The sequence below is a fragment of the Crocodylus porosus genome, unplaced genomic scaffold, assembly GCF_001723895.1.
Source record: "Crocodylus porosus isolate Cpor-Errol unplaced genomic scaffold, CroPor_comp1, whole genome shotgun sequence".
NCBI classification, from domain to species: Eukaryota; Metazoa; Chordata; order Crocodylia; family Crocodylidae; genus Crocodylus; species Crocodylus porosus.
The window spans coordinates 45,918,619-45,928,295 of record NW_017728907.1 but is presented as its reverse complement, the minus strand read 5'-3'; positions in this window follow the sequence as shown (position 1 = coordinate 45,928,295).

Genomic DNA, 9,677 nt, shown 5'->3' with positions numbered 1-9,677 from the left:
GTTGAGGTTGGATATTAGGAAAAACCCTCTCACTAGGAGGGTTGTAAAACACTGAAACAGGTTACCCAGAGAGGTGGTGGACTCTTCATCCCTGGAGGTTTTGAAGCCCCAGGTAGACAAAGCCTTGTCTGGGAGGATGTAGTTGGGGCTGGTCCTGCTTGGAGCAGGGGTTGGACTGGATGTGACCTGAGGTCCTTTCCACCCTCATTTTCTAGGATTCGATGATAGACATGTGGTCTTCCAAGACAGCCTCCCCTTCATGTTGTAACCAGACGAAGAGCAGGCGCTTTCCAGCCTGTCTGGTCCCCCCAAGTATCTATATGCAAAGCCCTGGAAATACAAATGCATCGTTGAAGTGCTAGTACTATTATTATGCTCGGTCTTGACGCGAGTCTGGATCGGTCGCTGAACCTCTAACGGTTGGCGGAAGCAGGCAGACGGTCTTTTGCTGCATGTGGGCTCTGTTAGGAGATGCGACTGCCCGCCGGGGGCACGTCACGGGGACTGCACGTTGGCATAGCTTCACTGCCTTCCTCCGCTGGAAGGGTCTCCGGCCCGTTTCCTCGCTGCTCTGTGCGTGCTGCACCTGCCGTCCTCGCTGTTTTCCTGCGAGTCTCCTCCGCAGACTTCCTGCTGCTTTTCATGAGTCATCCGTGCTAAGTGTTTCCCATTTCCTCCGGTCTCTTGTCTCCCTTTGGCCCTTTACTGTCGCTTGTAGCAGAGCTGGGATACACCTGGGTTGTGGAGCTAACAAGCTGTTGGATATGCTCAACCCCACTGACCCACGCGCTGGCTCTGGAGGCCGACCTCGATGGACTGGCGGAGGAAGCACATGCTGCACACTCGGCCTGTGGAACTCCTTGCTGCAGGATATCACTGATGGCACAAGCACATCCAGCCTCAGGCATGGATTCAGCATTTGAACGGGCGACAGGAACGTTTGGAGTGACCATAGTCAATGCAGCAAAGCCAAGCAAACTGGAGTGTGTTGAGAGGGACATAAACCCTTCTGCTTTGGGGTCAGCCTGCAGCTATTTAGCATGGCAAGGACCTGCCCTGTGGGGCGTTATCCCTGCAGCCCCCGGAGAGATTGGATATTGGTCCGTTCTGGACATCCTTGTGCTGAAGGCACTAGAGACTGACAAGTGCTCAGCTGCTCTGAAGATCTGGCCTTACTCATCTCAAACGGGGCACCCAGAATAAGTAACTTGGCACTTGAAAGCCATGACTTGGGCACACCTTCTCTGCCTGTACTGAGCTTGTCAGCTCCTCACACCCCTGGAAAGCACTGCGCACACCTCAAGAGGCTCCACATGGATACCTGCTCATATTTCCTAATGCCAATCCCACGTCTGTAGGTCGGCAATTGCACACAGCAGTGCTGGTGGCTCTCGCTGGGGCCTGAAGCCTTAGGCAAGGCAAGTCATGGAGACACACATGCAAAACGAGAAAGTGTGGAGACATCTTTTTTTGGTGTAGGGGGATCTTAACTGCTTCAATTAAAGGGTATTTGACCAAATGGGGGCAGCTCGGCCAGCAACTTCCTGTCCTAAACTGAAAGCATCACTAGGTTGAAGTCATTCAATTGTTAACTGACTTCTTCCCCCCCCCCCCCGCCCCGATTGCTCACTGAGATGATTTGCTAATGAAAGCTTGGGCAAATTTGATACCGTGCTGTCTGAACAGTCTCCTACCCGCTAGACAAGGAAAACCATTGCCACGAGAGTGTGCAGGCTTGCTCCAGTCCGTAAGCGGTGCAGACCGTCACTGCACTTTGCGCTGAGACTTAGTGACGGGAATTACGGCATACCAGCCGTCAGAGCCACACAGCGGGCAGCCCGCTGAAGTCACTGGGCTCCAGACACAAGCCCTGAACTGTCCCCAAGGATCATTTTGCAAGACTGGGACCTAAATAACGATGTGATGCAGTTTAAGGTGTGTGTCGTTTTCTATTGAAGCTGTCGGCAATCACTAGAGGCCTGGGGAGATTGCAAAGGGGGGCGAGGAGGCGCAATCCAGCAATGGCATGATAATCTCCATGGTCCGGGAGTCTCTTCCAGTCTTGTGCTTCTGGAAGGGGGAACGCTTGCAACCGCACGCACGCTATAACATCGTGACATATTTAACGAAGCTAAAGTCACCGAGTGCATAGTGCGCACCTCTCTAGTTCCTGAACATAGTGCCCCGGCCCTGCTGATAGTCCCTTTGGGCCAAATCCTGTGCGGGCGTAGCTGTGTCGAGCTGGAATAACATCTGACCTCTAGTGGCAGTGAGGGCGAACTACCGAGGGGTCTCCTGCGATGCATCTCATGTGTTGCAGTGACCAGCTTTTGTGTTTGACTTGTGCCAGAAAGCGCGTGAGACTAATTGTATATGAAGCTGATTGCATGATTTATTAGGTACATGCACACATCGAGATGTTGCTTCTGGCTTCAAGAGTCCTTCCCGCTGTCCATCCCTCTGTCTGTCCGTGATAGATGAGCATCTACAGGATCGCAAGGGGCCATGGTGTCGCTCCATCTCTCACCTCCTCCGGGCCTGGTTGCAAGAGTTGGAAATGAAACTGGGCAAAGAGGAAACCTTGAGTTCAGGCAGGGTCTGGTCCGGTTCCCATCCACATTCACGGGAGCAGGTGAAGCTGGTAGGTGCTTGTTGGTGCAATCATTCATTGTCACCCCGGCGTTCCCACTTTCGCGGCACGTGGGGACGTGACCTTATCGAGGAGCTGGTGAGACGGGTCCGGGGGTCCGCAGATACTGGGAGGAAGTGTGCCATGTCTGCAATGATGGGCTGGACACCAGACCTCGTCCGCTCCTTCTCCCCGCGTCTCCTGCCTGCATGAGCTGAGCAGCTGGTATCTCGCATGGATATATTTCAATGGACTAATTACGAATTCCATCCGTCTTGCCTTAACTGGATACAAGTGCAGCACGCCCGTTGGCATCCACCTCCTCTCCTTCATTCGCGCCGCGTACCATTCTCTCTTGCTGCAGGCAAAAGTAATTTCCCCAGCCTGGAAATGTGATTTAATTTGACCTTGTTCACACAGGTTCCTGCGTCTTTTACGTTCCCACCCCCCCCATTTAAAATGGGAGGGCAGGAAATTGCTTTGATTCACAGCGATGTTCTCTCCAACTCGGGTCGTGCGCTCTCCCCTCCATCCTCCCTTTGCTTTTCCAGCATGGTTTAAAGTTTTGTCTTGCTGCTCAGGGCACCTGTGAGCAGAGCCGGGACAGATGGCAAGTGGTGCCAGGATGCGGAGTCACAGGCCCTTTTCTGACCCGGGAAAGGTGAACGGCTTGGTTTCACTTCCGAGTGGTTTTGGGAGTTGAGTGAATGGCGCTGAAAAAAGCAGGGGGGCAAGTGGAAGTATTTATACCAGTGAACTGCATCATCGGCAGAAACACAGACCACCAGCACAGGGGAGAAAAGGTGCAAGGGAAGTGAAATCCCCCCATGGGGATGACCCGTGCACTGACATAAGTGCAACGCCTAGGCTTGGTGACGTACATTGGGTCCATTTATATGTGCACTTTACTGCGCATTAGCCTATTTTAATGCATATTAAAACATCACTAAAAACATGCTCTTTAGTTAATGTGCATTAAGACAGGCTAATGTGCATTAACTAAAGCACATTAGTGCATGTATATATGTGCCCATAAGTGCTCCCTAGGCCCAAGGCTGAGAGTGCTTTTCAGCCAAAGACAGCAGGAGGAACAATGAACGCCAGATTTCAGGCCGTGAGGCTGAGGGACTGGGTAGGAGGCTCCTAGCCTGGGGCATGAGGCATCACTAACCCCGGTGTCGTATCAGCCCTAATGGGAGGTGACCCTGCCTCCCTCTTCAACAGCCGTAGCCAGCACCAGTGCAGGCAGCCAGAGCTGGTCATACCCCCAGAGGGAGGGAAGGGAGACCCTGTAAAAGGTAAGCAGAGGAGCTAGGGAGGGGAGGAAGAAATCAGCAGGGAGAAAGAAGGCAAAGACAACAATGAAAAAAAAGCTTGGGCTTCAAGGAGAGAGACAGGGCAAAGCAGAGCAGGAGGAAAAAAACCCAGGAGAGATGAAAATTCCCTTAACCCTGAGATTATTGATTGATAATTTATGCAAAAGACGGCCACATCAAGAAAGCCCAGCCAGCCTTCGCTCCATCCATGCACCTGGCTCCCTGGAAATAATATGCAACGCAGTCATGTAATGCGCCCAGAAGTGCAGCGGGTCCTTTGGACAGATGCACCCAGGCTGCACAAGGGACCACGTCCCCAGGTGAGCCAGGGAAGAGGAGCTGGGGAGCCGTTTCGCCCCAGCCTCAAGCTGAAACAAGAAGCCCTGGTGACCTGAAGTAATAAACTGCAGAGATGCACGGAGACACGCTTACAATATTTTCCCAATAATGGGGATGCTAGCAACTGTCACCGAGCCAGACAATCTGGCAGCACATGTGTCATTCTGACTTGTTAACACTGATGCTTCTAGTCTACTGGTTTTCCTTTCTCTGTTGAATTATTACTTGCGACTTGGAAAACCTGCAGGAAACGTTGCCAAATTTTGCGTATTCCTTTCTCCATATTGAGGGGGATTTTTTTTTTCCTCCTTTAAATGTGCACAGGTTGTCAGGTGGTTTGGCAAAGCGTATGCGGCGAGAAACACCCGAAGCTCCTAATGAAGAGGTCAGAGGATGATGGGATGTGCGAACAGCTTTAAAGCTAGACAGGGAAAAACAAATGTTGCAGAGCTGATCTGACACCTCCAACTGGGATGAAATGGGACTCGGAGCTGGCCAGGGGCAAGTCCAAAAGGGGACTGGAGTAGCGTGGACCTTCCTTGTAAGGGACAGAAAGTCCTGTTTAGGGCTCAGACCGGTTTGGGAAGGGGACCAAGCTGAGAGCTGCAGATGGGAGGTGGGCTTTTTGCAGTAAATCCTGACCGGGAGTAGGGTGGGGTGAGATGGGATGTGTTGCCAAGAAGGCTGACGGCATCCCTTGCTGCATTGGTAGGAGCGGTGCCAGCAGATCGAGGGCAGTGATCCTTCCCCTCTATTCGGCACCAGGGAGGCCACATCTGGAGTCCAGTGTCCAGCTGTGGGCCCCCGACTACAGAAAGGATGTGGACACATTGGAGAGGGGCCACTGGAGGGCAACGAAAATGGTTGTGGGCTGGGGGACAGGACTGGTGAGGAGAGGCTGGGGGACCTGGGCTGATTCAGTCCGGAGAAGAGGAGACCGAGGGGGACTGAACAGCAGCCTCCACCTCCCTGCCGGGGGGCTGCAAAGAGCATGGAGCTGGGCTGGTCTCAGTGGGGGCAGGTGACAAAAGAAGCAATGGGCTTAAGTTGCAGCAAGGGAAGCTGAGGTTGGATATTAGGAAAAACTTTCTCACTAGGAGGGCGGTGTGACAGATGTGGGACAGCTGTGGTGACATCTCCCTCCTTGGAGGTGTTGAAGACCCACTAGACCAAGCCTTGGCTGGGACGATGCAGTTGGGGCTGGTCCTGCTTGGTGCAGGGGTGGGACTAGATGTGAATCCTGAGCTCCCTTCCCACTCTCATGTCCTATGATTTGGTGTTTGTCCACCTCCCTGTCTGTCCTCCTTTCAGTCCTGAGAGACACCAGGGGAAAAGGCTCTGGGAGCGGTTGTTCCTGGTGGACAAAGGGACTGTTTTTTAGTCTGATGTTTTGCCTAAATTTTATGTCAAACAGATGAAACTTTGCCCTGCAAGAACCTCTGAGCCTGGCGGCAGGTCCTCCCTGAGCTGGGAGAGCAAGCCAGCTGCTCACAGGGGTTAAGGGGTTTTAAGCCCAGCCAGGATTGCTGATCAGTGAGTGTGACCTCCTGCCTGACAGGCTGCAGGACTTCACCGCAGCAATTACCACATCAGGCCCATGGCTTCTGGCTGAAATACCTCCTTGAATGATGCCCAGACCCGATTTGAGTCCACCCCCAGCCCTGGGGAAGCTGTTCTGATGTTTAACTCCCCTCCCTAGTGCAAAACAGCATTGCAGCTCTAGTCTGAATTCGTGTAGCTTTTGCTTCCAGAGTTTAAACCCTGAGGTCCGGGGTAGTTTGGAATCGGTTCTTCATCAAGCAAGCTAGTGGCTGGGCTCCTTCACCCATGACAGATCCTGGATAAAACTGATTTATTTCACCTAGATTGTCTTTTAAAAAGACCTCTTCTCACGGCTCCAATAGAGATGATCAATAGAGGCCTCATCCTTAAGTTGTCCCCAGAGCATAACCTTGTACCTCCTGGCACCAGTTATAACCTGCACAGACTGAGTGATCTCACAGGTCAGTATTTACAAGCAGTAAAGGATGCTTGTTCTGCCTACCCACCCAGCACTACCTTTATTACGCCAGCTACATGCTAGGGATACCCATTGCCACCAGCCAGCTAGCAAAGCTAAAGAAAATCTGGGCAAGCAGCAATATTACACGGAAGATGCAGTTACATCTGCTGTGTGCTGTGGTCATCTCCGCGATGCTTTATGGCTGTGAGGCTCAGACGCTTAATGAGAAATGAGAGAACAAAATCGCGGCATTTGAAATGCGCTGCTTTAGGAGACGGCTGCGTGTCTCGTACGCTGAGCACTGGACCAAGCAGTCTGCCAAGCAGCAAATCATCCAGGGCATCGGGACCTACAAACCAGCGCTGGAGGAAGCTGCAATGGTTCGGACACGTCACGAGCAGGACGGTCGCCTTTGCCGGCACCGTCGTGCGGGGCGCAGGGGAGGGAAAGAGGAAGAGATGGACCCAAGAAGCGATGGGACCAAGATGAAGGACTGGATGGGACTGCAAGCGGCAGAGCGGAGGAGGGTTGTTACCCAGTGGTCGCTGGGGAGTGGCGTGACTCGCCGCGCCGGGGAACATCTGCTGAAGCCATGCCAGCTGTGCTGCAGCTGGAGAGTCCCTCACACCTGGGGAAATCTTCAGCTGAATGGTTCAGTGAATTTCCGATGGTCTTTGGCGAGCCATCAGAGCGGGGCTGAGTATCTGATTCAGGAGCCCTGGTGCTACAAGTGAGGGGCATCCCCATCGACCCCTCCTTTAAGGAGACATTGTACATAGGCAGCAGAAACCAAAGCAGCTGGTGCTGGAACTGGAAACCCACAGGCCAGCAGCTCCCAAACTCCAAGCACCACCAATTTGAAACGATACAACCTTAAGTACCCCCAGCAAATTTTTGTCATATAAAGTAATTATAATAAACCTGTACCAAAGATTGGGAACTGCTGCCATATAGGCAGCTTTCAGTCTCCGAGACCAGGTTCTTCCCAGCTGAGCGTGTTTGGTGACCGCAAACCCCTTGTCTTAGTGGAGGACCTTGAAGTGGGTTCAAATGGTGGATGATGAACACAGAGGACCAGAGAGCTATCCTTGCTGGCACAGCTGCTGCCAACGGTGAAGAGAGCCTCCTTCAGTCAAGGGGAAAGAAACCCGGGAGCGGTCCTGTAGGCAGGTGCATGGCTCGGAGGGGGAGCCCAGCTGTGGGGGGCTAACGAGTAATAGCCTGCCTGCTCCAGGGCACAGGGCCAGTGACAGGGATGATTGCCTGGCCCAGAGGAAGTTAAAAGCTCCCAGGGAGAAGAGCTGGTGGACACGGGGAAGGCTGCACAGAGCCGGAGTAGCCCTCTCCAAGTCCGAGGAAGGACCGCGGGTTTGAGTTAACCCTTTGTTGCTTGTTTATGTATTTGTTGCATTATGGACATTGGTTTTTTGTTGCGACAGGTTTGCCCCAAAGCAGAGTGACACAGGCCCCATGAGCTACAGTGTCCCTGAGAGCCGAGGACATGCGTGGGCATTGCATGTTGCTGCAAGGACATGGCTTGTTGCGCTGGAGATTGGTATTCGCAGGTGACTGCAAACAGGTTCGCTGTTTGCTCCGTGCAGTCCAAGCATTTGCTGTCTTCCTTCTTCCTTAACTTGAGTTTTGCAGCATGAGGGGTCGGCTCCCAGTTCTTCCTGTGGGACCTTGGGCAAATCACTTGCTCTCTCAGTGAAGACAGGGAAGTAAGAACAATTAGCTCTTTCTTCCTCCCTCCCCATTTATATTGCAAGCATTTTGGAGCAGGGCCTGTCTCTGTTTGCACAGGCCCTAAAACAAACCCTAATCCTGACGGAGGCTACTATAATGGAAATAATGCTAATTAAATGGTAGAAAGTCCTCTCCACTAATAAGGTTTCTATATAAATTAACAGTTCCCAGAGAGCTATGGAAACAGCACAGGTTGGTTTGCCACCTGCATAGGGATGTTGGGTTCTTCCTGATGGAGTCAAAACACCCTGATTATTTCTTTTGATGCAAAAATGTGACGAATTACTTATTTTGGTGCCACATCGTACCGGGGAGCGGGGATGACACCATTGCAAACCATATTGTAGTGTGTCTTGAGGAGCACGGAGACCAGCCTCGAAGCCCAGTGAGGGGCACGCAAGACACCAGCGAGGTAGGATGAGCCAGGGGAGCTGCGTTCAGGGAGGTTTGACAACGCTAAGTCCTCTCCCGAGCAGGAAGGAAAGAGCTGGCGTAGGCAGGGGAAGCATTTGAGGAGGAAAATCCCATCTCAGCCTGTCTGCCCCTGCTCCAGCTGTTTTGTTAGTGAAGATAAGTCAGTGTTTGCCAGCCCTTGGAGGGGAGAGTGCTCGTTCGCAGGTTTATCAGAGATGATTTTATAAGCACGCCTTGTTCTGGCAGGTGGCTGTATGTTGTTTTAAATTTAAAGAGAAAGGCATAAATAGCAGAGAAGAAAGAGGGTAATAAGAAAAATATTAAACTGCCCAGTGGAAATCCCAAGGGAATTTCTATTGCAATAACTGACCTCCCATATAGCACCATTTATTTCATACACTGGCAGCTTTATAGGTGCTTGCGTGGCTGCAGAAGAACACCAATTTGCTGCCGCAGTTTGTTTTGATAACTGAAACTTTCAATAAATCTATATTAAAATCAAAGGGAAAATTAAATAGACCCCAGTCAGTGGCACTAGAGATAAGGTAGCACATTACTACACTGGCCTCTTCGGCTGGGAAGATTTGTCTCTTAGTTCAGACACGGGTCACAAGCGTGATGAATTTTTTGTGGTCTCAGCTATGTTTCCAGAGGGCAGCCTGCCTAGGCATCGAGTGGCAGCATGTAGGGGGACCGGGCAGTTAACCCGGTACTTTAGGAAGTCAAAAACAGGGAGAAGGACCAGGTCTATGGAGGGAGCTGTGTCCTCTGAGGGGGCAGGAAGCTGTCCCTTGCCATGGCAGAAGCATCCTTTTTCGGGGGGGTTTGCAGGGATGCTCCAAGGGTTTGGGTCTTCCTGCGCCTTCAAGCTGGCAATAATGGTGAATAAATAGCCAAGGGATTCTGGACAGGTCTGGTGGGTCCCCAAGGGAGAGGGAGGGGGTGGGCACAGCACCATGACATACCACGTATGTCTCAGGGGGAGGAAGGTTGCAGCCAGGGGCGTTGTGTCCTGCAGCAGAGCACGCCCTTGCCTTCGCTGGGAGCTTTTTTTCCAGCCACCGACCCAGGTTCTGGCCAATGTTGGCTTCAATTTGCTTCCTGCTTGGGCAGGGACATGTGTGGTTTGGCAGTGCGGTGAGATGAACCGGTCCTTCCCCTTCCCTCCTGCTACAGATCCTCAGAGCCATGATGGGGAGGGCATTGAAGAGAGAGGAAAGGGAAAGGAGGG